The 27,453-nt window shown below is 43.8% G+C and overlaps 1 long non-coding RNA gene across 1 annotated transcript; it reads right to left on the minus strand.

Annotated features, from left to right (window-relative positions):
* Positions 1–6,128: 6,128 nt before the first annotated feature.
* LOC310690019 lies at positions 6,129–24,959 on the minus strand. The gene is made up of 2 exons (XR_014517791.1): positions 24,289–24,959; positions 6,129–7,388 (listed from the first exon to the last, which is right to left on the minus strand). It is a non-coding gene; the product is annotated as an uncharacterized lncRNA (long non-coding RNA).
* Between the last annotated feature and the right edge of the window lie 2,494 nt (positions 24,960–27,453).

Raw genomic sequence — 27,453 nt, forward strand, 5'->3', positions numbered from 1 at the left:
AATTTAATATATTCTGGTGATCCGTTCTTAGCCTGAAACTGTTCTTAACCTGAGGTACCACTTTAGCTAATGGAGCCTCCCGCTGCCACTGTGCCACCACTGCACGATTTCTGTTCTCATCCTGAAGCAAAGTTCTTAACCCGAGGTACTATTTCTGGGTTAGCGGAGGCTGTAATCTGAAGCGTCTGTAAGCTGAAGCATCTGTAACCTGAGGTACCACTGTATTTCAAAAGCCTTCTGGGAAATTATATATAATGAATTTGGGGGGGGGGGGAATGTTTTAAATAACTTTTGCAAAGAGACTCAGAAGCTTTTCTATTAGGAATTGTAGGTACCAACATCCCAATGGGGCAGAAAAGACTTTTTATGTATGCGACAACAACCACAAGGATGCTACTAGCCCAGAGATGGAAAGAAGAAAGAGTCCCAGTCAGAGAGAAATGGCAAACCAAGCTGTTGGACTATGCCAAAATTGGCAAAACTGACCAGAAAGCTCAGGAACCAGGAAGACAAAAACTTTAAGAAAGAATGGGGAAAATTTATAATCTATTTAGGAGATCACTGTAAGCAGATGAAAACATTAGCAGGATTCTAATAACACATGTAGGTAACAAATACTGTGAACAATATGGACAGATACAAAATATAGATTATGAAATAATATGCAGTTGAAAATGTTGACAACAGGACCCAGGAAGGGGTTGGTGGGAAGTCCCGAGATTCGGAGAAATCTTTTTATACGGATATGTATTTGGTACTGCTATAACTTGATACTTGTAAAACCAAATGAAAACGGCTTTGAAAAGAAAAAGAACAAAAGGAAGTAGGAACATCACTGGGTTGCAAAGGTTGTCTTCTTCCTCAGCAATGGAGGACAAGAAAAATCTCTTTTGTATGGCACATCTGAATTATGCAGATCCATGGTATGTGTCTCTAGTACCTGCACAAGTAGAACAGGAGAGTCTGTTTCCTTACATTGAAGTTGTAACCCTTTATAACTCATCCATGTCCTGTGAGCTGCTGTTGCCAATGTTTCCCCCCCACACACACCTTTCAGCAAAATCGTTGCTGATTTCCATCTCTCAGTAAAAATACACCATGTTCCTATTTAGTGCTTAAAGCAGTCTGTTTCAAATGAGTAGCAGTGTGATTTTCCTGAAATATCTTTGGAACAACTCCCAAATTTGATGGCACTATAAAATAAACTGCAGACCTTTCTAAAAGTAGAGTATCAGGATTTTGCTCCCGCCGCACTCCCTTCAGCAGAAGCTACTGCCACTGCATTCAAATTCCATGAAATATGATGATGTACATCAAGGAGAATCTTTGGCCCAGGACATTTAACGGTCTCAAGGCAGTGCTCCCAGGGAATGGACAATGAGTGGCCCTGGAGTCGGTCAGTTACACAGTACGGTTAAAACTGGCATAAATCAGAATTCTTTAGTCAGCCTGCTCCTGGATTACGGTGCATTGGTTTTTGTTATCTGAAAAGAGCAGACTCTGCTTTTTCACATTGTGTTTGATGTTTCCCATCTTTTAAAAAATGTGCATGTAATATGTCGGGTTCAGATACCTGCAGAGGCTATGTCTTTTAAAGGATTTAATTTGTATTCATTCCCTACAATTATTCTGCCGTAAGCTCCCCATGCAAGTCACTGTTCTCGATTGCATTCACCTTTAGTGGTTCACTGAGCAAGATGATAGGAAATCACACATCAGGCTAGTCATTCAAGGCACAACTGCCTGTCTGCCATTTAATCAAGATTCAGCCCCTTTCTGGCTTCATAATGTAACATGGGGCGTTAAAAAATATTTTTAGTTTTGGATTGCTGAACCAGCAAATCTAGCTATTTTCAAAGTGTGGGGAGAAGGAGAGCCTTGATCATTATCATAGACAATAACGCAATACGCTAGTATGGTAATTGGGCCCATGTACCTCATGCTGAATCGACCACTGTAGCATTTAAGTTCATTATGAACTCTAGGAAGTGACATTTCCCCCGCTGCTGTTACTTTTTTATAAGTAGCAAATATCTCTTAAGTTTATTTGAAAGGCGAATGTTCTTTTTTGCATTTTTCATTTTCTATTTACTGTGGGTGGGAAGCAAATTATACAGATAATTTGGCATATATAAGATATGCATTGCTATGCGCTTGCTTTTTAATTGCTGTGAAATATTCTCTTGCCATGGCTGTGCCTAAAATGACACCTGATGGGAGTCAGGGGCTTTGGCAAAGGAATATTCATATTTCTTAAGGACTTGTGGAAGTATCTTGAACGATCAGTTCACCTGTAGGGAGAGCACAAGGACCAGTAGGTGTATGAACGAGAAATAGCAATTTGCTATTGAATGGGCACAGAGGGACGGTCTGAGAGCTGTGAATTGGTGGAAAGTGAAGCAATTTTGCCTCTTTTTTCTAGGCCCTGCATGATACTTCGAAGTCTTGAAGATCCTGAGGAGTTCAGAGAAGAAGAAGAGTTTGGATTTGATATCCCGCCTTTCACTCCCTTTAAGGAGTCTCAAAGCAGCTAACATTCTCCTTTCCCTTCCTCCCCCACAACAAACACTCTGTGAGGTTAGTGGGGCTGAGAGACTTCAAAGAAGTGTGACTGGCCCAAGGTCACCCAGCAGCTGCATGTGGAGGAGCGGAGACGCGAACCCGGTTCCCCAGATTACGAGACTACCGCTCTTAAGCACTACACCACACTGGCTCTCACAGAGTGCCCCATCATCCCATCACTTGCCAAATTTGGGGTAGGGGGGATCCCTCTGGCCAGATGTGGTTCCCCAGAACATCTCCAGTGTTTTGAGATGAATCTCGAAATATATTCTGCATGTAGCCTTTCACCTCCACTTGCTTTGTTTTGGGATTTCTATATAAAGCAAAGATTACATAACTATGATCTCCCTTTAGCAATTTGCCCTCTGTGTGGAGGTAGGAAGGATGGGGGTTGAGGATGTAGAATCAGGTGGGCATATCTAAACTGTCTGCAAAGGCAGCCCCAGGTATAATGCATTCTTTTTCTTCTTTGGCGATCACTTGTAGCTGAGTAAGATTGTCTTCCATCAACATGGTTTTAAAAGCGAGTCCGTAAGTGACTATGGAGGCCAGTTCATTGCCATGATCCTACACTTTGTCAAAGGGAAACTCCCCACCAGAGCAGAAATCATATATCAAACAGATGGAAAGCTCTTTAAGCTGAGCAGGCTGAAAGCAAAGAGTAAGGTTACCGTAACTTCCGTCATAGAGCTTCAGTATGCTAATGACAACGTAGTGTGTACACACTGAGAGGATGACCTCCAAACCATCCTAAATATATTGGCAGAAGCTTACGAAAAGCTTCGCCTATCGCTCAACATCCAAAAAACCAAAGTGCTGCACCAACAAGCACAAAACAACCCCTCTGCAGCGCCACAAATCCAACTTAATGGTGTAATGTTGGAAAATGTTGGTCACTTCTCCTACCTGGGCAGTTATCTTTCCACAAGGGCTGACATTGATGCCAAAATCCAGCATCGCCTGAGCTCTGCACGTGCGGCTTTCTCCTGATTGAGGTGCAGAGTGTTTGAGGACTGGGACATTCACAAACCAGACATTAGGTTACTAGGGTGTAGGACATGGAAGCCATGTTATCCCCATCCAGACAGGGCCACAGCTGGGCTAACCGCTGAAGCTGGTAGGAGGTGATAAATGACAATGTCAGACTCAAGCTGTGTCCCTGATCTTTCAGAGTGTGTGTGAGACACCATCCAGAACAGGGTGCAGGCTAAAGAATTTAGTTCTTTGCAGCTGTGCATGTTCTCCCTTTCTGGTGCTGGAGTGCATACCTTTCCTCTCCCCTTCTTTTTTTAAAAAGATCATATCTCCCATTTACACCTACTTTCTCCCCTCTTTTAGTATATAGAAGTTGGAAGATAGCTTAGCGGGTACTGGTTTAGTTCTGGTGCATACTAGCAGTAGGTGGAATTGATTGCTTTTAAATATCACAGGAAAAGTTCATGGGTGATTTTTTTTATTTTTTTTTGGCTTTGTTCTAATCTCACCACTGCATATTCTTCCAGTTACCGGTACAACAGAAGTTGTTGATTTTGAGGTTTTTTTTAAACATAGGCAGGCAATCCAAAGATGTTTTAGTCACACAAATTTGCTCATAATCTCTTGTTACTCCCAGACCACTGTGCACTTGCACTGATACGACCGATAATATTGACCCTGATGTAGTTTATCTCTGGGATTTGCAAATGTTTCCACAAGCTTTTTCCATCTCTTTCATCTAGCTTTGATTAATGCATTGACCGTATAAACACACGAAGCAGAAACACGCTAAAGGATTGCCGCCTTTTGGCTCTTTCACATACAGATTTTTCTAAGCCTTAGATTTATTAATTTAGTTCAGGCACACTAGCCAGACGCCATCTATGCACAGTGCGCCATGTATTAAAAGGACTGTATAAAAAGGAGTAAGAATATGGGCTTGGGATGCATGCAAGATTCTTTGGCCACCAAACCTGTGGGCAATGAGCTGGAAACCATGGGATTTGGGGATGACTGGTCACTCCTGCTACCTTTAATCAGTACTACCCTGAGAACAGTACTGACAATACTCCTGGATCCTTTGCTGTCGCTCGAAGATCAGGTGACCTCAGTGGCCTGGAGTGCCTTCCATCACCCTCAGCTGGTGGCCCAGCTGCGCCCATAACTGGACAGCAATAGCCTAACTACTGTTGTCTATGCTCTGGTATCGTCAAGGTTAGATTACTGCAATGTGTTATATGTAGGGCTGCCTCTAAAGACTGTTTGGAAACTTTAGTTAGCGGCCAGGTTGCTCACCGGAGCAAGACAGTTTGAGCATATTACACCGATCCTGGTCCAACTGCACTGGCTACCAATTAGTTTCCGGGCCCAATTCAAAGTGCTGGTTTTGACCTATAAAGCCTTAAACGGCTCAGGACCGCAACACCTCAAGGACTGCCTCTTTGCATATGAACCTACCCAGACCTTGAGATCATCTTCCGAGGCCCTCCTTCGTGTGCCTCCTCCTTGAGAGATTCGGAGGGTGGCACCAGGAGAACGGGCCTTCTCTGCAGTGGTTCCCCGTCTGTGGAATGCTCTCCCCAGGGAAGTTCACCTAGCGCATTCATTATACACCTTTAGGTGCCAGGTGAAACATTCCTTTTTAACCAGGCCTTTGGTTGATTTGATTGACATCCTATGGACTTTTAAAATGTGTAGGAGGAGGGCTATTTGGTTGTTGTTTTAGATTAGATAATTTATTACGGCCAAAGACCAGCTCTCATAACACAATAAAAACAACTTTCATAAAGAAAAAATATACAATCAGAGCAGATTGCAGCAATAGCTCATGAGTCAAAATTGAGATATATACATACACCCGTACAACTGAGATTTGGGCTACCATAAAAATTGACCCTGAGGTGCCCCAGGGTCAGCATTTCCTCCATAAGCTATTTTATTCTAGAGGATGATCTGTGCCTACAAATCTGGGTGGAGAATCTGGCTACCGGCCAGGGTTGTTTTTATTTTTATCAGATATTTTGTGATTTTATATCTTGATTTTATTTTGTGAACCACCCTGAGACCCTTGGGTAGAGGGTGGTATATAAATTAAACAAACAAGCAAACAATTTTGGGTGGTGCAGGTGGTTCCCCCACACAGGGCACCAATCCAAGGGAGCACAAAATTGAGAAGATCCATCCATTTGTGTGCTCCAGATTTTGGGCTCACACAAGATGCCATATTATGAAAGGTTAGCAAAATCTGTTCCTGAGAATGTTTTTCATTTCTTCTTGATATGTGTTTGTGAAACTGTGTCCGTGTGCTTGTTGAACCTCATTTGTTCTGATTAAATTGCAAGTCCAGCTAGTTGGCAAAAGCTCCAAGGACCAGCTGAAATGTGAGCGGGAAGTTTTGCAGGTCAAACCTCTGGTACCTGATTTAAAAGTCTTAACATTTCAGCACAAATTCATAACAACAGATTCTTAAAACTAAAGCATCCATCCTTGCACGGCAACTTTCAAGGAAATTGATGCAGTTATAGCATAAAACAACTTATTCTTTTGCCCATGTTCTTCTTACTATGATTAATGTAAACAATGTCTGTAGATCAGGCATGAAATGTTATCTTTATTTTTCCTGCTTCTAATGTCTTTAAAGCTTTTAGGCATATCAAGGAAAATGTGAAGCTGGAACAATAGTGGCTCCAATATTGTGGAGAATTATGCATATGGGGAAATGATTGTGGCAGCACTGAAAGATCTGAAGCATGAACAGCTTGTGGGATATAGGATAGTCGAGAGAAAAGGGGGCATTAATATACAAAAATAAGATTAAAAGGGGGAGGGAAAGCAGGCTTCAAATGTTTAAAAAAGGGAAGAAAATTTGTTTCCCTATTGCCATTGAAAATAAGATTGATACTTAATACATTAAACAAAGATACATTAGATACAAAAATGCATTAGGTGCAAAAGTCAGTTGAGTAGTGAACATCTGGCATTCTGAGCTTGGAAGGCTTTTAAGGAAAACCAAAGAAGCTGAACGATATTTTCTTTAGGCTTCCTGTACAGGACACAGGGTTTGATGGCCTAGATGGATATACACCTCCATGCTCAATTTGACACTTATCTGCTATACCAGAAATGGAGCAGGGGAACAATTTAGGCACCTAAAAACTGCATGGTCATCACTGATCTTGCAGCCACTGACAACAGTGCCATGGCTCACACTAAGCATCAGATTTATGGATCTGCTGTTTAATGGATGAGCATTTTCTTTATTTATTTTGGCAAATATAGCAAAAAGAAAGAAATTTAAAAAAATAAAAATAACCCCTCAATCCTGACTTCAACATATTAATATAGGCAGTTCGTATGGCCAAATAGATGTCCAAACAGGATGGACAATTATAAGATATATACGTTCAAGTGCAGAAAGAGCAGTGAGATCTTCAGACCACTGAATAGTGGATAATAGACATATTGCTGCTTATCTTTCTGTCTCTGAAGTAGAAGTCTCTTTGAAACCATTAAGACTCACAGGATGCACTTTCATTGTCCGTCTGTTAGTCTCCAAGTCTCAGGAATAGGAGAAGAGGAGGAAATGTTCCAGTTCTGTGGTTTAAGGCAGCATGCCTCTAAATACCAGTTGCTGGGAATCACAAGTGGGGACATTGCTGTTGCACACAAGTCCTGCTTGTGGGGTACCCAGAGGCATCTGCCTGGCCGCTGTGATAATGGTATGTCAAACAAGATCTGGTTTGATCCAGCAGGCTCTTCCTGCATTCTTCAACGGAAGTTGACAGGAAACTCCTCTAAAAAGAAGAAGCAGAGACACCAATTGAGCTTGTTTCCACAGCATGCAGGCTCATCTATGAAGATATATAAAGAAATTAGCAGACAAATAGCAGTATATTTAGATCAGTGGATGATGCACAGCTCAGTTCCACACCAAGCGTAGTCAGTATGGCCCTGCGCCAAATCTTGCCGGTCTCAATGAAAACATTCTTGTTGATCACAAATTCTGTAGGCTTGCGATCTAACACATGGCCTAGCTGTGAAAATGATGAATCTATCACCCACTGAAGACAAGGTGGTGGCTGCCTACATTTTGTTAAAATGATGGTTTGGATCTCCGAAAAAAGTGACGTGGATATTTCTCTTTTTGCTTTGAATCATGGTAGTCCACCACATTAATATCTGGGCAGAATTTTTGAACACATTAATTCAGGAAACACTGGGGAAAGCAATAATTAGGTAGTGAGCAGGCTGATTTAGGATGAAACTACCTCATACAAGGAAAAGGCAAGGATCCATACCTCTTATTTCTTTTTTTAACACAAATGTGGAAACTAGGAGACATTTATTGGAGAGAATCAGTGAGCTGGAGGAAATTTTCAATCCTTCTACTAACCATTGAGTCTTTGTTTCCAATGTCATGCATGCAATATTTCAAACATACTTATTTTTCATACTTTAACCTGTATATATTGACTGCTTTTTATTAGTCCTTTTAATTTTTCTGTTTTCATTATGTGTATTTTATGTAAGGTATTATATATATTTCTAAGACACTTTGTGAGAAGCCTTTCTGGAAAGCCAAGTATAATAAATCCATAGAATAAAGCCCGCTATATTGTTATAGATGGAGTGGCTAAATCATATAAATTAATCAATGGTAGGATTTGGGTTATTTGTAGTATTGAAGGGAAGATTGGAGGCCAGTGGGAAAATACAGGCTAAACTTGTGTATCGAGGCCCCGTAACCACCCTGTTCTACTAGGTGCAAGGAGTGAACAGACTTCCTTTCAAAGCCAGGGATAGAGATACAAAAGGTGTTGATGGTCCCAGTGGTGTAGCAAGGTTAGGTGGTACCCGGTGCAGAAAATTTCTTGTCACCCTCACCCACCCACATTGATTTTTTAAATTTTACTTTATTACATATTTTCTTACAAAGGAATGTGGATTCTGGGCCTCTGATAACAAGTAGGCGACTGTGGACAGATACTTAAATCTACAGGATGGATTGTGCTTTGGCTTGTGTTATTTTATTTATAGCAGGCATGTCCAACTCCTAAGAGACTGCGATCTACTCCCACTATGAAAAAAACTGACAGTGATCTACCCACTGGATTGACCAGTTGTTGAGCTTTTCTTGGGGGGAGCCAAAAGATGCTCCAACAAGAATTTATTGATACTGATTTCACAAAGTTAAGTTAAGGTAAGCAGATATATAAGATCGAATGTTTAATTACGAAGATACAAAAATTCAATCTCAAGAATAAAGTTACAAAATAAGAACAAGGAAGTCACACTCAGGTGGAGGGAAGACACAGGGCAAGAAATAAGAAATCGATAATTGTTGGTACATAATGATATGTGAAAATGTGAATTTACAAATATAATGTATATGTATCATTATGTAAAGATTTCATATATGTATTGCAACATTAATAATAAAAAAATGAAAGAAATGAAAGAAACATTTCCAGATACCAGTGAAAGGGAAGTTGTGAGATACTGTTTACAAGGAAACAAAACACATTGATAGCCTACTTTTCCTAGGGAAAGCTGCAAAAGAATGATCTCCTTAGGGCTTTGTTAGTTAGTTTCAAAAGCTGGGCTATGCCTCCATTGAATTCCCATCACCCTCCCAAAGGATCTCCAAGTGACTGATCACGAGTTTCACTTCTCCTCTCAGTCTTAACTCTTTTAATGTATTCACCCAGGAGGTGTGTTGATTTCTGGGCCATTAAAAGCCCAAATGGCTCTTTCAGAGGTTTCTGTGTTCTATCATGGACTGTTAATGGGCCCCAATAGCTCACGCGGCTTTATACAAAAGGCAGACTTTCTGTACATATATGACTGTCTTGGGTGCTGCTGGCCATGTTTCTGAGCTGCTAAAGAATCAGACCTGCAGAGGTATTCCTGGCATCAAAGCATAATTACATATGTACTTATTTTCCAGACAAGTGGTTCTTAAACTGCCTTGGGGCCACCGGTGATCCACGGTGCACTTCCAAGGAGTCCCCAAGGCCGCACTGAGAACAATAGATGAAAATGCTGAAATGCCAGTGTGTCTCTACCACGTTCGAAAGAGACAGCCCACTCTTCAGCCTGAATGCCGACACTTAAAATGGACAGCAGCTGCCTCTTTGGCAGTGCAAATGGCCGCCTTGCAAATCTTTAAAAGCATCCAGATGGAACTGTCGTCATCCGGTTGCATTCCAGTGTTTTCCACATCCTTCTCCCATGTCTCATTCTGACCTGTTTGGTGCCGATTATTGGTAATAAAATGTAATTGGAACTCTAGCCTTTTTGACATTCATAGGCAAAATGCCAGGGAGGTTTTAAAGATCTGCTGTGCCTTTAACGTGGTTCCTGGTGGTATGGCCCGCCTGTTTATTTCTTCCTGTTGGTTGCAGCTGTTGGAGTAGTGATGCATGCCCTATTTATGACTCTTCCAACAGCCTCTCTTAATTGTCCTAGTGTCGGTTTCTGTTGCTGCGGAAGACTTTTATTACGGATTCCCAATCATTTTCTCTCTCTTCTCATGCTTTTATAGAGAAATGAGTTGCTCTGAGTTTTCTGCCGGCACGCAGTGAAGTACACAGTACAGTTGTACATCGGAAGTCAAACAGAATCCGTTCCAGAAGTCTATTCGACTTCTGAAACGTTTGACTTCCAAAGCATGGCTTCTGATTGGCTGCAGGAACCTCCTGCAGCCAATCAAAAGCCATGGAAGCCCCATTGGAAAACCAGTTGTTGAAGTAATCTAACCTCAGGGTTACCAGATCATAGACAACAGTAGTTAGGCTATGCCTGCCAATATAGGGGTGTAGCTGGGCCACCAGCCGAAGCTGATGGAAGACACTCTGCACCACTGAGGCCACCTGAGCCTCAAGTGACAGCAAAGGATCCAGGAGTACTCCCAGGTATGTCAGCCACTGTTGGTTAAGGAAAAAAGGTGATCCCACATTACACCACATACCATTTGCACTACAAGGGAATGTACCCTCTGCTGAATGAAACTTCCTATGCTAACCTACAAAGATATATAAAACAATATAAAACAAGGTACTTGAAATATAAGACACAAACCTTTGTAGGGCAGCTCACGGGCAATGGACATGTTGTTTGGTTAAGCAGACTTAGTGTGAGGGTTACCTGAAGGATTGTGAATGTAGCAATTTTAACTTTGGGATTTCTTTACAGTGGTGCCTCAGGTTACATACGCTTCAGGTTACAGACTGAACAAAACAGAAATTGTGCGCTGCGGTGCAGCGGCAGTGGAAGGCCGCATTAGCTAAAGTGGTGCTTCAGGTTAAAAACAGTTTCAGGTTAAGTACGGACCTCCGGAACGAATTAAGTACTTAACCTGAGGTACCACTGTACCTGAGGTACTTGTTCTCATTGCATTAAGTTCATCACCTCAGTAGGATTAGAAAAGCACTTTTTAATTTTTGCTGCACAGCTTTAAAAATACATATTTTTAAGCATAATGCAGGATTCCTAAGCCCTTGTTCCCAAGATTCTTTCTTAAAAAAAGAAGAATACTCGACTTATATACTCCTTTGGTCCTTTGTTGTGCTAAGAGTACTGCAGCATAGGTAGGATGCCAGCTCCAGATATGGTTTCAATTCCGTGCTGTTCTTCTCTGCTGGGAACTCGTCCAATCAATACTCCTCTGAAAATAGCGCTGGCGTTTGGTGGACTGTCCATATGAGAACTCCCATGGTTGTTAACATGCTTCCCTCCCAGGACGGGGGGCTAGTGAAACTGATTGCAATCCCATTAATTTCCTTGTGAGTCTGGACAAGGCTGAGGTGATCAGCCAGACATACACTGGAACACTCAATAGCCCCTTAAATAGATCTGCCTTTCCGCTTTCTTCCAATTAACTATAGGTGCCTGGTGCTGGGGAAGAAACCAATGTGTTCAGCAAATGCTCTCCTTTATCATCACTCAGGCTATTTTTAAGGTGCCTCAGGTTACTCAAACGACTGTCTTCGTTTTAAGAAGAGCAGGTGTGAATGGACAGAGCAGTCCTATGGAGGCTGGGGGTGGAGTTCCCTAGGAAGGAAGCATCACTGTCTTTAAAAAAAAATATTTTTTTATTGGTTTTGCAAATAATCACATTACATAACATCATATCCTCTTATTTTATCTCTTTAGTTCAACTGACCCTAACAACTTCCCTCCCTCCTGTCTAATGGTTCACAAAATTAAACTTTGCATCATTACATTTCACTTTGTTTCCTATCCTTGTTATATCATTTCCTAAAATATTAAATTACTCAACCTGAATTGGTAGCAATTTCATCTTACAAGTCTTCAGATAACCCTGCTAGTGTTGTTAATTGCTTACAGTTGTCTTTCAAATATAATACAAATTTATTCCAGACTTTTTGGAATGCTTGGTCTCACTGGTTCTGGATTCTTCCCATCAGTTTCTCCAGTTCTGCAAAGTCCATCCATTTCATCTGCCACGCTTCTTTTGTTGATAATGCCTGTTGTTTCCATTTTGGGGCTAACAAAATTCTTGCCGCAGTTGTTGCAAATAAGGGGAAACCCACATAACCTGAAGGTGTTGCTGTGTAATGCCAGGTCAATGGTGAATAAAACCACTGCCATCCACGACCTGATTGTGGATGGAGGATTTGACCTGGCTTGTGTGACAGAGACCTGGTTGAATGAGACAGATGGGCCCGTCCTTGCTGCCGCTTGCCCGCCAGGTTTCTCTTACGCACAGCAACCCAGGTCATGTGGGCGGGGAGGGGGGGTTGCAGTGATTTTTAGGAAGTCATTAGTCTGCACCAGGCGTCCTACTGGGAAGACCCAGTTTTCTGAGTGCATGTTCTGGAAGTTGGGCAATAGGGGCAGTACAGGATTTCTTTTGGTGTACCGACCTCCCCGCTGCACCAAGGATTCCCTGTCCGAGCTGCTTCAGGTCGTGGCCGATGTTCTCCTGGAGACACCTAGTTTGGTTGTCCTAGGGGATTTTAACATCCACGCCGACACGACCTTACAAGGGGCCGCTCGGGACTTCGTGGAAAGCATGGCCTCCATGGGGCTGTCCCTGAATAAGTTGGGCCCAACTCATAGTCATGGACATGCCTTAGACCTGGTATTCACCTCTAGCGACGTGGGTGATCTGACACTAAGTAAAAATGAAACCAAAGAAGTGCCATGGTCAGATCACTTCCTGGTGCAACTGGACTTCTCCGCGACCCTTCCCCTCTGCAGGGAGGTGGGACCAATTCGGATGGTCCGCCCCCGCCACTTAATGGATCCAAATGGTTTCCAGAGAGTGGTAGGGGATGCTTTATCCCATGTTGATGGCCTTTCAGCTGATTCCCTGGTGGCCCGCTGGAATGCGGAGTTAACCAGGGCTATCGACTGTCTGGCTCCGAAGCGCCCTCTCCGATTGCATGGAGCCCGGACAGCCCCGTGGTTTTCTTCGGAGCTGAGGGCGATGAAACAATCGCTGAGACGGCTAGAGCGTCGGTGGCAGAAAACTCACTCCGAATCTGACCGGACACAGGTTAGAGCTCAACGTCGAGCCTACCAAGTGGCGATAGCGACGGCGAAGAAGACTTTCTTCACCGCCTCTATTGCATCTGCAGAAAATAGTAGCAGGAGACTCTTTCAGGTGGTCCGCAATTTAACGGAACCACCTTTACCATCGGGGCCTTGTAAAGACCCCAAGATCTCCTGCAACGATTTTGCAAAGTTTTTTGCAGATAAAATCACTCATATTCGGAAGGAGCTAGACACCACCGTGGGAGCAGGGCTGGGGCGGGAGAGTGCTAGAGCCCTGTCTGGTCAAGTTGCATGGAATCAATTTCAATCCGTTACCCCCGAGGATGTGGACAGGCTGCTTGGACGAGTGAAACCAACCACCTGTCTCCTTGATCCTTGCCCATCCTGGCTTATAAAAGCTAGCCGGGAAGGGCTGGGCGATGGGCTCTGCGGGGTGGTGAATGCTTCCCTCTGTGAGGGAACATTCCCAGATCCGCTGAAAGAGGCGGTCATTAAACCGCTTCTTAAAAAACCATCTTTAGACCCGGCCAGTATGGCCAACTATCGCCCAGTCTCAAATCTTCCATTCTTGGGCAAGGTGATTGAGCGTGTGGTTGCTGAACAACTCCAGGCACGCCTGGAGGATGCGGACCATTTGGATCCCTTCCAATCAGGGTTCAGGCCTCATCATGGGACTGAAACTGCCTTGGTCGCACTGGTTGATGATCTCCGGCGAGCTAGGGACAAAGGTGAGAGTTGTTTCCTAGTTCTGCTGGATCTCTCAGCGGCCTTTGATACAATCGACCATAACATCCTTCTGGACCGTCTAGAGGGGTTGGGAGCTGGGGGCACTGTTATACAGTGGTTTCGCTCCTTTCTCCTGGGCCGTGTTCAGAAAGTGGTGGTGGGGGATGAGTGTTCAGACCCTTGGGCCCTCACTTGTGGGGTGCCTCAGGGTTCCGTCCTCTCCCCCATGCTTTTTAACATCTATATGAAGCCGCTGGGAGAGATCATCAGGGGGTTTGGACTGGGTGTCCATCAATATGCAGATGATACCCAGCTCTACCTTTCTTTCAAATCAGAACCAGTGAAGGCGGTGAAGGTCCTCTGTGAGTGCCTGGAGGCGGTTGGAGGATGGATGGCGGCTAATGGATTGAAGTTGAATCCTGACAAGACAGAAGTACTGTTTTTGGGGGACAGGGGGCGGGCTGGTGTGGAGGACTCCCTGGTCCTGAATGGGGTAACTGTGCCCCTGAAGGACCAGGTGCGTAGCCTGGGAGTCATTTTGGACTCACAGCTGTCCATGGAGGCACAGGTCAATTCTGTATCCAGGGCAGCTGTCTACCAACTCCACCTGGTACGCAGGCTGAGACCCTACCTGCCCGCTGACTGTCTGGCCAGAGTGGTGCATGCTCTAGTTATCTCCCGCTTGGACTACTGCAATGCGCTCTACGTGGGGCTACCTTTGAAGGTGACTCGGAAACTACAACTAATCCAGAATGCGGCAGCTAGACTGGTGACTGGGGGCGGCCGCCGAGACCACATAACACCGGTCTTGAAAGACCTACATTGGCTCCCAGTACGTTTCCGAGCACAATTCAAAGTGTTGGTGTTGACCTTTAAAGCCCTAAACGGCTTCGGCCCAGTATACCTGAAGGAGCGTCTCCACCCCCATCGTTCTGCCCGGACACTGAGGTCCAGCGCCGAGGGCCTTCTGGCGGTTCCCTCATTGCGAGAAGCGAAGCTACAGGGAACCAGGCAGAGGGCCTTTTCGGTGGTGGCGCCCGCCCTGTGGAATGCCCTCCCATCGGATGTCAAGGTGATGGACAACTACCTGACATTCAGAAAACATCTTAAGGCGGCCCTATTCAGGGAAGCTTTTAATGTATGATATTTTAGTATGTATGGCTTTTCAAGATGGCGACGTGAGCGGCAGCCTTGTCTTATGCTCGGTAAAGCTATGTTTTTGCTATCTGCTTTGACGGGTTCTAAGGGATCTAAGATGCCTTAAGGCATTTATTCTAGAAGTTTTATGGTTTTATGGTTCAGATTATTTCTACTTCTCCCATAAATCTGCAAGAAAACGCGGCAGATAAAGACTGTTAAAGGGAGTAGGGCTCATCAACAGCACAACCTGCCCTGACCCTGCTATTTTGAGAAATTTTCTCCCTATTTTCTTGCCGACATGAGAGGGAAGAAACGCCGCAGGCACCATTCCAATGAAGTTACGAGCACTGCCAAAAAACAGACAAATATCAGGGACTTCTTGCCTGACAATGACCTAAATGAGATCTGTAGAAACTTCCCCACAGCAAACAGCTATGAGGTCCTTGCTCCCAGTACTACTCATGAGGAGCCTGCCGGCATTGTGGATGGCCCACAACTAGCCTCGAGCCTGTGTATGAAGGAACAGATGGAACAGACTCTTGAGTCCCTGCAAAAAACTTCACCTGAATTATCCCAATCACCAGCCCAGTTAAACAAGGACCGAGAGGCACTGGAACTGCTAATCTGCCAGACTGAGTTGATAACACATACCATCACCAACTTATATAAAAGGCTGGATGGGATCGAAAAGAAGATTGAAAAAGTCTTTGGCTTGTTCAGTTGCCCCCCCTCACTTCCTCAGCTTAACAATATTGCAAACTCCGCTCACCCCTGCCCAAGTGTGCAGGCCAACCTTGCACAAAAACAAGTGAGATGCCTGCCCAACCAAGTACATAACTCAAGTCTGCAACTCCAGAACAGCAAACTTGCAGTACTGGTGGGAAACCACCCCTTGAATTATAACAAATGGGCGGATAAATATTCGGTCACAAATTCCCTGACCCAACTGCTGGGGCAGACATTACGCCCCGTAGATATCGTGGACATCTCATGGCTGCCTTCTGGACCTTATATGAGACGTATGGTTATTAACTTTAGATCTGCCCATTTCGTTGCAAAGATTCTAAAATTAAGAAACCGTACAAGAAAATGGTACATCTTTTTCACAAGGGTATTCACCAATCTGACCCGTACACCGCTATGCACCAGGATAGGTGCTGTCCGTGTTGATGCTGGGCCTGTGCGCCATAAAGAACAAACAGACGGGGGAATGGAGCCGGGATCTATTACCCCACAGGGAGTGGCAAGCCTGCCCGCAAATGACTTAATTGATTTCCTACACCCCCCGCTTGGTACCCTGGTCTCTACGTGCAACGAGCCTGGCATAGGACTACCCAAGCAAGACCAGTCTGAAATGCTCTCGTCCTCATATGCCTCGATGCCAGAATTGGAGGCTTCCATTATTCTAAGCCCAATAAGCAATCAAGATCCACAGCTTTTGTCAAATTTTGACCCGCTAGCAGTACCGACGCAAGATGCAGTTGTTGACCTGCTACCTGTACAGCCTATACGGGTCGGCAAAACCCTTGCTCTGCAAAAACCAGCTGAACATCATGATACATCAGCTGAACAACATGATATTTGTAACGGTGTCATCGAAGACCCTCTGGGCCAAATCAACCTATTGGCCCCTCAGTTAAAGCTATCACACCTACCTAGGGACCAGCGACCTCAAACCTGGAACCACCAAGCAGAGCAGAAAGAGGAGGAGCCTAACTCAGGAGCCTCAAACCACCGTAAAAGAGATTGACTGCCACTATTTCCACCATCACCCTATTTCCACATTCTATCCTGGAATGTGGCGGGATGGCTATCTAAGCAGGGTGACGTCGACCTTCTGGATTTCCTTACAAAATTTCAGATTATATGTCTACAGGAGACATGGTGTCTAGATCTCCATGTCCCTTCTTTACAGGGATACGAAGCCTTTGCTACCCCTGCGATAAAACCAAATTCCCGAGGCCGACCTAGTGGTGGTTTAGTCACTTTTGTTTCTACCAAGCTAAAGTGCAAGGCCCGGCAACAGCAGTGGGTGAAGAGTAACAATTTACAAATCTTACTTATTTCTAGCAGTGAAGGAGGAGATTTCCTTTGCTTTAATATATATATCCCTCCCATAGGCACCCCTCCCCAGTCGTCACAAATCTGGGAAGATTTAGAGCTATGTTTGGAGAAGGCTGAACTAGAACTCCCTGGCATGGATATCCTGCTGGCAGGTGATTTCAACGCCAGGATAGGAAATGACATTAATACGTACTGCTCTAAATCTCAGTTCCTACCAGAGGCAGACTGGTTTATTCCCTGGTCCTCTGAAGATAGGGTCTTGAATAAGGCAGGTATTACATTAATGGAGACTGCCTTCAAACATAATTTGTATAATTTGCATGGTACCCATATGGACAGGTCAGGGGGTTTCTTTTCTTTTCTTGGACCTAGAGGTGCGAGCGTTATTGATTATATCCTGGTCTCCCCAAAACTCTTGGAGAGGTCACAGGGCTTCAGGACTTTCAATAGAATTGAGAGTGATCATCTTCCTATATCAATTTCACTAATTCCCCGTGGTTTGGAGGATCCGCAATACCGGAATCACTGTGCAGACCCACCTCCAACTCTGGCCCTTCGTAGGCGTAAATGGAACAGCGACCTGGAATCTAAAATCAAACTACATCTGCATTCACCAGACTTACTGGCCTTGAGAGACCAGTGTATCTCATCTAATTCTGACCCCTTTTCGACATTTCAGCAGGTCTCAGAGTCGCTCTTCCCACTACTCACGAATTCCAACCCTCCCAAACAACAAAACAACTCGAGGGCCTGGTTCGACAAAGACTGTAGGAACCTAAGATCTTTGCTTAGGAAATTACAAAATAAGGTAAAACAGGAAGGGACCCTGTCCTCAGTGGAAAACCTGCACAGGTGGCGTTCTCATTATAAAAATACTCTAAAATTTAAGAAATCCCTCTACAGAAAGGAACAATGGGAGGCACTTGACAAAGCGATCAAATTGCGGGACGACAAAAAGTTCTGGGAAATAATTGCTCAGGGAGTTTCACCCAAAGGGAAAATTGTAACCAACAGTATTTCATCTAATTTATGGTACCAACATTTTTCCCAGCTATATACAGCTCCAAACATTGCTAAACCGAGCCAGTTTCCTCCTCTTAAAAACGATCTATTAATGGGCTGGGATCCTGTTACCGAATCAGAATGTTTACAGCTAATTAAAACACTCAAGAATGGCAAAGCTCCCGGTGAGGATATGATTCCTCCTGAGGTGTTTAAACTAAATGCCCAGTGGTGGGCTGCTATTTTGGCCCAACTTTTTACGGTAATAAATGACACATGCAAAATCCCAGAAAACTGGAAACTGAGCCTGGTAGCCCCCATCTATAAGAAGGGAGACCCCCAAGACCCCTCAAACTATCGCCCCATAAGTCTCCTGGACATTGTGTATAAACTTTATACTCGCTACCTGCTAAATAAACTGGTTGACTGGGCTGACCACTCTAACTTGTTTAACCCGGAACAGGCAGGGTTTAGAAAGGGCCATAGTACAACAGGCCATTGTCTGGTACTACAGACAATGATAGATAAGTATACAAAGGTACATAAGAGCAAACTTTTTGTGGCTTTTGTAGATCTCACATCCGCTTTTGATTCAATCTGTAGGGACAAATTATGGCAAAAACTATATGAAACAGATATTGACAGACGACTTCTCAAAATACTTAGAGAGTTACATTCAGACACCACAGTTAAAATTAGAACTGGGATGTCAGGCTACTATACTGATCCACTGCCACTGGAGAAAGGGGTTAAACAGGGCTGTTTGTTAGCACCGTTCCTCTTTAATTTCTATATAAACGATATTGTTCAACATATGGCAAAGTATAAGTCATCAGCTCCTGCCCTGGAAGGCAAACACCTAAATATATTGCTATATGCGGATGACATGGCTGTCATGGCAGTCACTCGAAGGGGCCTACACAGCATGCTGGAGGGGCTCGCAGCTTATTGTTCCCAAAACTCTCTAAAGATCAATTATGACAAAACAAAAATTGTGGTATTTACTAGAGCTCGCCACACATTTAGATGGTCTTTAGATGAACACAAAATTGAACAGTGTCTTTTTTTTAAATATCTTGGTATCACTTTCCAAGCTACATCTAGCTGGCTTGCCCACTTCAAGACTGTAGCCCTTCTAACACGTAGGACAATCGGTGCTCTGCTCAGCTTTTTTTATTCGAGGGGAGGGCAACTGGTGATCCCGGCACTAAAAGCTTTTGTTGGAAAAGTGATTCCCCAGATGCTATATGGAGTAGAACTCTGGGGATGGAATCAGAAGCTGTTAGAACGGCTTGAAATCTTCCAAAATTTTTACCTCAGAAGAATTCTAGGCCTCCCTCAGAGTACTCCGGCAGCTCTCCTAAGAGTGGAAGTAGGATTACCTTCTGTGTCTGCCAGGGCCCATTTAAGATTCCTGCGTTTCTTCACCAACCTCATAGATGCCCCGAACACCTTATTGGCTAAACAAGCCTTTGTATCATTACAAAATAATACTACTTGGCATAAAAACCTACTAGATATCCTATCCAGATACAATCTACCTGAGTTTAATACCCTCAAATTGTGGAGCCCAGATAAAGTTCGGGAATGGATCTTTGAAAAAGACGCCTTCTTGGACTCCACAAAGATAAAAAACTCTGGGTTTTCCTACTGGTTTCCCCGAGTAAAAGCAGTTAAAATCTGTGCCAACTACTTGGCGGAGATCACTGATCCCACCCTTCGGAGAGCTTTCACTATGGCACGGTTTCAAACACTGCCAACTGCATATCTGACCGGTAGATTCACAAAAACCCCAGTAGAGCATCGTTTATGTCCTTGCCTTATGAAAACTAAAGAGGATCTTACACATTACCTCCTCTATTGCCCCATCTATTCGGGCTTTAGAGACGCATTGCTGCAAATTATACCCGACTCTATAATCAATCCTGAAGATAGAGTAAAATTTTTGTTAGTTGATGCAAACCCACGTATTACCCATGTGGTAGCGGTTTTTGTGATGAAGGCCATGAAAGCCAGGGAAAGATTTATGGATGACAATGTAAAGACCCCTTCATCGTCTGTTTAACTCGTTGCTTGTTTTCCCTCTCTCTCTATTTTGTGGGATGAAGGTCTTGTTGGCATAGTATGTAATGAATTTTAATATTTTTAACTATTGTTGTGTTGATGTTTGTGTACAGGCATGGTCCTCACAATAAACGGATTTGTTGTTGTTGTTGTTGATATTTTAGTGTTTTTTGGTTTCTGTGGAAGCCGCCCAGAGTGGCTGGGGAAACCCAGCCAGATGGGCGGGGTACAAATAATAAATTATTATTATTATTATTATTATAAGAATAATTTTTTATCTTGTCTCGGTATCTCTTTGCCCATTATACCCAATAAAAAAAGCTTCTGGCCGTTGTTTTTTTAACAAAAGTGTTTTTAAACATTTTCCTTAACTCATTATATATCATTTCCCAGAAAGCTTTTACCTCTTTACATGTCCACCACATATGGTAAAAAGTACCATCCTTTTCCTTTTCCAAAAGAAGCATCACTGTCTTAAGGCCCGATGAACTTATGCTTGCCTCCCTTCTTATTTACATCCAGTCCAGGGGAATGGACTGGAGCTTCCTCCTCGGCCCAGTATACCTGAAGCAGCGTCTCCACCCCATCGTACAGCCTGGACACTGAGGTCCAGCCCCAAGGGCCTTCTGGAGGTTCCCTCACAGCGAGAAGTGAGGTTACAGGGAACCAGGCAGAGGGCCTTCTTGGTAGTGGTGCCCGGCCATCAGATATCAAGGAAATAAACAAATATCTGACGTTTAGAAGACATCTGAAGGCAGCCCTGTTTAGGAAAAAAATTAATGTTTGATGTTTTATCATGTTTTTAATATTCTATTGGGAGCCACCCAGAGTGGCTGGGGAGGCCCAGCCAGATGGGCAGGGTATAAATAAATTGTTGTTGTTGTTGTTGTTGTTGTTGTTGTTGTTGTTGTTGTCATCAGTAGTGCAGGGAAAAGGAAGTGGCAAAACTGGAATTAGTTGGTTCTGCCTGTCACTGTCTCTGCCTCTACCTTCTGTTGGGCTTCCCTGGCCTTTGCCCCACCAGTCCCAATGGGCACCCTTGGGCATAGCTGTCAACATTTCCCTTTTTTTAAAGGGATTCCGAATAGGATTCCTCACAAGAAAAGGGAAAAGTTGACAGCTATGCCCTTGGGTGCATCTCAGGGCAAGGGATCTGTGCAGCTCAGCCCAACACCCTCCTTTTCATCCCATAATACTGTCAGAGCCCATGGAGGAGCAAGGAAGACGGCAACACTCAGGTCTGCTCCCCAAGCCCCGCACCTCAGGCCACCGCGGATTGGCTGGATTTGAACTGAGGGCCTGGCAGTGCCTGGCAGTGCCCACAGTGCTCCACGGCAGCTGGGGGAGAAGCCGCAAGGGCCGCATCAAACACTGTGAGGCTCTGAGGGCGGCAGTATGCCCCATTGAACTCAGTGCTACTTACTCCTGAGTAGACATGTATAGGATTATACTAGCAGGTTTGGCGGTTTTTAAAGACTATTTGAGTTTCTTTTCCTCAGCGTAATTTTTCCTGAGGCAAGCAATTGTTCCTATCAGCCCTCTTTTCTTCCTTTCCTCATTTGGTGTTGGTAATAATGCTCAGTGTGCACATCCCTGGAGTAAATACAGGAAGAGGCAGAAGCATAATTTGAGTGAATGCTCTACTCACCTCGTTTTGCTTGTAGAACCAAAAAAACCCCAAAACAAACAGTAGCAGTTGTATTGTTTGCCATTTGAAGTCAGCTCAGAAGATGGTGGAGGTTTATTTGATCTCCAGCCCGCACTTTATCTCATATGGTGTGGTTTGTTAGAACATCCATTGGTATAAAAATCCCATTTAGTACACTTAAATAAAATAAAAAAGCTAAACTGTAAGAATACAGGATCCTGCCTTATTCTGAGTCAGAGCATGGGTCCAATTAGCTTAGGATTGTCTTCACTGACTAGTAGTTGCATTTCAGAGTTTCAGGCAGAGTTCTCTCCCAGCCTTACCGGGAGATTCTGGGGACTGAAAACTCATTCTGTGCTACGAATACTTAGAAATTCTAAATCTCAAACCTAGGTTATAGGATCACAAACCTAGGCTGGCCCAACACTATGTAGAATGAGGAACCCAGTTCTGAGTGTCACGACAGGGCAGCAAATAGTAATTTACAGTAGTGTTATTACGATTCTAATTGTCAGGGGCGGGGAGTGAGGAACATGTGGGCTTTTCTGCCTCAGGGGCCAACTTGGCTGGCCTTGAGTACTGGGATATGGGAGACAATTTCTGCTCTGTTTTGACAGCAAAACATTTTGGCTGGTCCTGATAATAGGAAAGCCGGTGGGTTTTTTGGTAGCTATCCTAGCTACTGGTTTTTTGTATGTTTTTCAGAATCATGCTACAGGCAAGTTTTGGCTGATATTGTGGGGAGTCAGGGGGCTGGGCTTGTGCCTGTCACTGAGTACCCCTCTAGCTTCACCCCTATAATTTGAGCACTGGTGCAAAGACCTTTCGTGAAGCAAGAAAGGAATCGTGTTTAGTTCATTAGCAGCAGGGAAATGGTTAACAAGGATATTTTGGGTGCATAAGCAAGTGTCATTAATGAAGCTTTGATGTAACAAAAATAGGGGATGTTGCATACATAATGAGATTAGCACACCTCATTAAATTTAGAGTATATCTTATTAAGGAACTGAAGAAAGGAAGAGTTGTTTAAACATCCTGGAACATTGTTTAATGAATTGTATATTTTGCAAATGGTATAGGAAAAGCAAAGATATAAAATAATTATACTGGGAGCAGAAATTTTTCTAGGGTGTACATCACTTTAGTTTCCTTGGTAACTGGCATTCATTCAACCGGCATATTCCTATTAATTTTTGTAGTCATGAACTGTAATGCATTTTCAAAAGCTTGTCATCATCTCTCTCCATCATCTCTTTTATCAGTATGATTCCTTATATACTTTTTGACGTTTTTGGCAGTTCTAACAGGGTTTGTGACACTTACGTTCTAAATCCATGTATCAAGATTTTTCAAAGAATGACTCAAGTTTTTCCACACATAATGGGTGGCTATTTCTGATTGTACAATAAGTGCTTGTGTCTTAACTGGGATTTTATGAGTGATGTTGTGGGTAATTAATATAGGCAAGATAAGCTTTGAAAATAGTGAGTAACTAGTTCAAGGCAATAATGCTTATCGGGAGTTAGAATCTAACCCTGCAGATCTTCCTGATCAGAATCAATGCACAAAAGATCACAATAAAAACAAGAACAAGAACAGGAACAAAACAAAACAAAACAAAACAATAACACACTCTTGAAAAGTGGCAGCTCACTGCCCCACAATCAGGGGGAGAAATTATGGCTTGATTTATACTGGAATGTGAGCCCATGTAATTCAGACTTCCCAAACCACTGTGAACCAAATCACAGCTATGTCCTCTCAAATTCGTGCTTCTCTAGATTCTGTAATACAGTTCTCCCAACCAAACAAGGTGTCCAAAGATATGCATATTAGGGGAGGGTGTCCATTAAAATGCATATATACCGTAAGTGAAAAGAATGCACAAAAATGCATTATCTTAAAGGGAAACTGCTTACAAAAATGTGTATATTAGACAAAATTGCAGACAAGTTATATTAGACAAAATTGCAGACAAGTTTTTGTAACAACTTATTTAAAATTAAAAATTGGATAGTGATGTGGAAAGGTAGTTAATCAGGAGTGCCAGCTTGGCCCCATGACCGTGGGTGTCTGGGGGCATGGGTGCCATGCAGTGTGTATGGCCCTGGTGCCAAAATTTGTGGGTGCCTAGCCCTTGCATGGGGAATTTTGTGGGTGCTTGGGCACCCAGGGCCCCAGGAAGCTGGCACCTATGTGACAAATTCAGGGTAAGACTGTGAAGAATGAGAGATTGAGAAAAAAGTGAAACCGAGTCTCTGTTCTATTTAAGAGAGATAAAGAATTTCTTCATCAAATAGAGAGGCCTCAGCTGAGTGTCGGGAAAGGTGGATCATCTTTACCCAAATTACTCTTTATTCCATGAGGTGTCTCCTGCTATTTCTTTGCCACTTTGGGCCACTAACCTGCAATTTCCCTGCCAAAAAGTGCGTCTGGCTGCTACTTGGCCCCGTGGCCACTATCTTTTACGTGACTTTAGAAAACAACAACGTTCATTCTGGTCCCATTAACAGATAACTCTTCGGACCAAAAACCTAGTCTCCTTCATTCTAATTAGAGAATGACCTTATATAACAACGTCTCACCTTCAACAGAAGCCCAACCACACAGCACTCAAACACATTGTGAAAGTTGAGGAATTGTTCCTTTCACCTCCCCAGAGAGTTGACTCTTCGATGGAACTTGAAATGACTTCCATTTGGTGGGGGCGTTTTTCTTTTCTTTTCATTGTGTGCCGCTTTCCTTGGTGTGCAACTTTAAGGCCGCCTCAGTTGCCGTCTTGCAGGAGGTTGTTGCTTTCCTGGAGATAAGGCTCAGCCATTTAGGCTGCCTCACCAGATGTGCCGAGTTTAACTGTCATCTCTTCACTGCATTAGGCACTCACAGAAGCATAATTCTTCTTGTCACTAAGACAACAGTTGAGCTTCGGAACAGCTTGAACCGAACGAAATCTGCAAATAATGCACACTGAATACTTAATTAAATAGAGCACATTTCGGATTGGAGGCAACTCGGCCAAAATGCTCAGCTAACAGCGATCAATTGGTTTGCAGCTTCCAAGGTAGAAAACAGCATTCGTAGCTATTTGGTGGCCTAGATTATTTTATTTTATTTTATTTATTTTTTAAAAAACAACAACCTTATTTCATCTGGCTCTAAAAATGTAAAATTTACCCCCAGCAGATATACTGAGGAACGTCAAGCTGGCATTTTCTGTTACATTCATGCATTAATGGATTTCTCAGATGTTACCATCTTTCAGATGCCAGTGGAAAGAGAAAAGGCTTTATTTTGCTTTTAAATAGCCGTATGAATTCAATCTAACTTGTTTGCAAATTGCTGCCAATTTGGATGTGGTCGCACATTTTCAGTAATATGACATCATTGTGTTTTGGGTAGTGAAGCTCATCGAAGTAGATGTTAAAAGAAAAGGTTTAATGCTTGAGACTCAAAAAAGATCATCGCACAAAATGTGTGTAAAAGACTAGGAATTAGTTCCCACTTGCTTTTTCATTTCTTCCCTATCTAGTATCTGGTTTAAGAGTTTTATTTTGTTTATGCCTCCTTAGGGAAATATCCCATTCCTGCCCTTCTTAATCTCTCTCTCCCCCTCTTTCCTCCTCCTCCTCCTCTCCTCCCTCCCTCCCTCCCTCTTTTTCCGTTATCCATGAGGCTGAATACAGTTCCAAGGTTATATTTTCTCCCAAGTCTGTGGAAGGTGAAAAAAGATTTAATTTTTGCTCAGTAATTCTGAAGAATATTGGATTTCCAAAAAAAAAAAAAAAAAAAAAGCACCTTCAGCTAATGTAAGAGCTGAATATTTTTAGATTATTTTGCCTTCATTTATCTCATGCATGCTGTAATTAAGTTTTTGGGCTTATGTGCTCAGCGTCGCTCGTAACATACCATAAAATAATATTATATCCATAGATTAATCAGTTAAAAATACCATCAAATCGCCAACTAATAAACAGCTAATAAAAATAATGTATGTATTGACTCAAGATGAGGCTAGTTTCTGGATAATCGCAGCACCACACATTGGCTGTGACTCAGTGCAATATCAGTATCTGCATCCAGGCCTACAAGCCCAGAGCCAGCACCTAAAATGGTGGAGGAAATGTTGGGGCCCCAAAGCTCCAGAGGGCCCATCACAACTGAGGCTGCCCACCTCCATTTTTTTTTTAACATGTTCAGCTGTATTCAGTGGCGTAGCGTGGGTTGTCAGCACCCGGGGCAAGGCAAGTAGTCAAGTCAAGTTTTATTGCGGCCAAAGCCAGTGACACTAAACACCACAAGATCAGACAACAAGAAATCAGCAACAACCTCAGAAAAGAAAAAAGGTTACACAAGGGAACTTCGCAGTGTGCCATTCAACAGAAGAGATTTACGCTTCCTAATTACTAAAGTGTAAAATTTAGCCACCTCATATGATATTGAGCTTGAGGAATCTTCTAGGAGGTATTTTCGAAGAATTTCAGGGGAGGATTCCAAATAATAATGAAGGGGTATAAATTTTGATAGAAGCGGTAAAATAAGTTGAACTCGTTCTTCACTATAAAATTCGCAAGATAGAAGAATGTGTGTGACAGATTCTACCTTATTAGACATACAAGGGCAGAGACACGCATGCATTGGAACCCGCGTGAATTTGCCGTACAGCACTGCTGAGGGCATTGTCTCAAAGCGGGCTCTAGAGAAAGCCCATCTATAGGCTTCGTTAGTGATGTTAGTTAAGTAAGGGGCAGCTGCAAAATTAGGCCAAGCTTTTAAACATCTATACGTCTCCGGGAGTAGGGCAAGGCAAGTAATTTGCGCCCCCTAACCCGTGGATTTTAGCACTCGAGTCTCTTCCACTAGATTAGTGTGCCCCCCCAGATGTTGCGCCCGGTGCGCCCAGCCCCCCCTGCACCCCCCACGCTACGCCGCTGGCTGTATTTCAGGTCAGTGGGTTATCTAGTCCAGCTTCCCATTCTCACTGTGGCCAGTGGTGGAGCATATGCCTGCGCTGCCCAGGGCGGGTGCACTCCCGAGGGAGGTGGGGAATGCTCCTGAGGGGGGTGGGGCATGGAGGGTGCCCTCCCAGGTGAGGGGTAGCCGCTCGGGTGCACGGAGCGGTGTATGTGCCCTGCAGCTGGGGGCAGAGCGGGCCGCCCATGGAGGCGGAGCGAGCCACCAAGGGCGGACATTCAGTGCGCCACCTGTCCGCAACTCCCAAGCCTCCCCCCAGCTGTCAAAATGAAGGGGGAGAGGGAATGCTGCTGGCAAAGCGGCGCAGCCCCCCTTCCCCTAACGGCTCAGGGTAGGCTTGGGAGTCGTGGGCGGGAGGTGTGCCAAGTGTCACCCCGAAAATACCCAGGGCAGGCCACCGCCCCCTTCCTCCACCCCTGACTGTGGCCACCAAGACGCTTGTGGAAAACCTGCAAATATGATTCAAGCACAGGAGCACTCTTCCCTCCTGTGGTTTCCAGCAGGTATTCAGAAGGATGCTGTCTCCAGTGACTAATAGCTATTGATGGCCTTATCCCCCATGAAGTTAAACTTATGCAGAGAATATCTAGGAATTAGAGGACGTGGAAGCTATTATTCTTTATCTGGGACTTTGCTCATTTTCCATTTTTGGGCTAACAAAACACGGACCGCAGGAGTCGCATACATAAATAACCTTTTTTGACACCTGGGAATTTCCATCTGAATTATCCCCCAACAAAAAAGACTCTGTTTTTTGTTTTGTTTTTTGAGAAGTACTT

This window comes from Podarcis liolepis, assembly GCF_965112155.1.
Source record: "Podarcis liolepis genome assembly, chromosome: 12".
Lineage (NCBI taxonomy): Eukaryota > Metazoa > Chordata > Lepidosauria > Squamata > Lacertidae > Podarcis > Podarcis liolepis.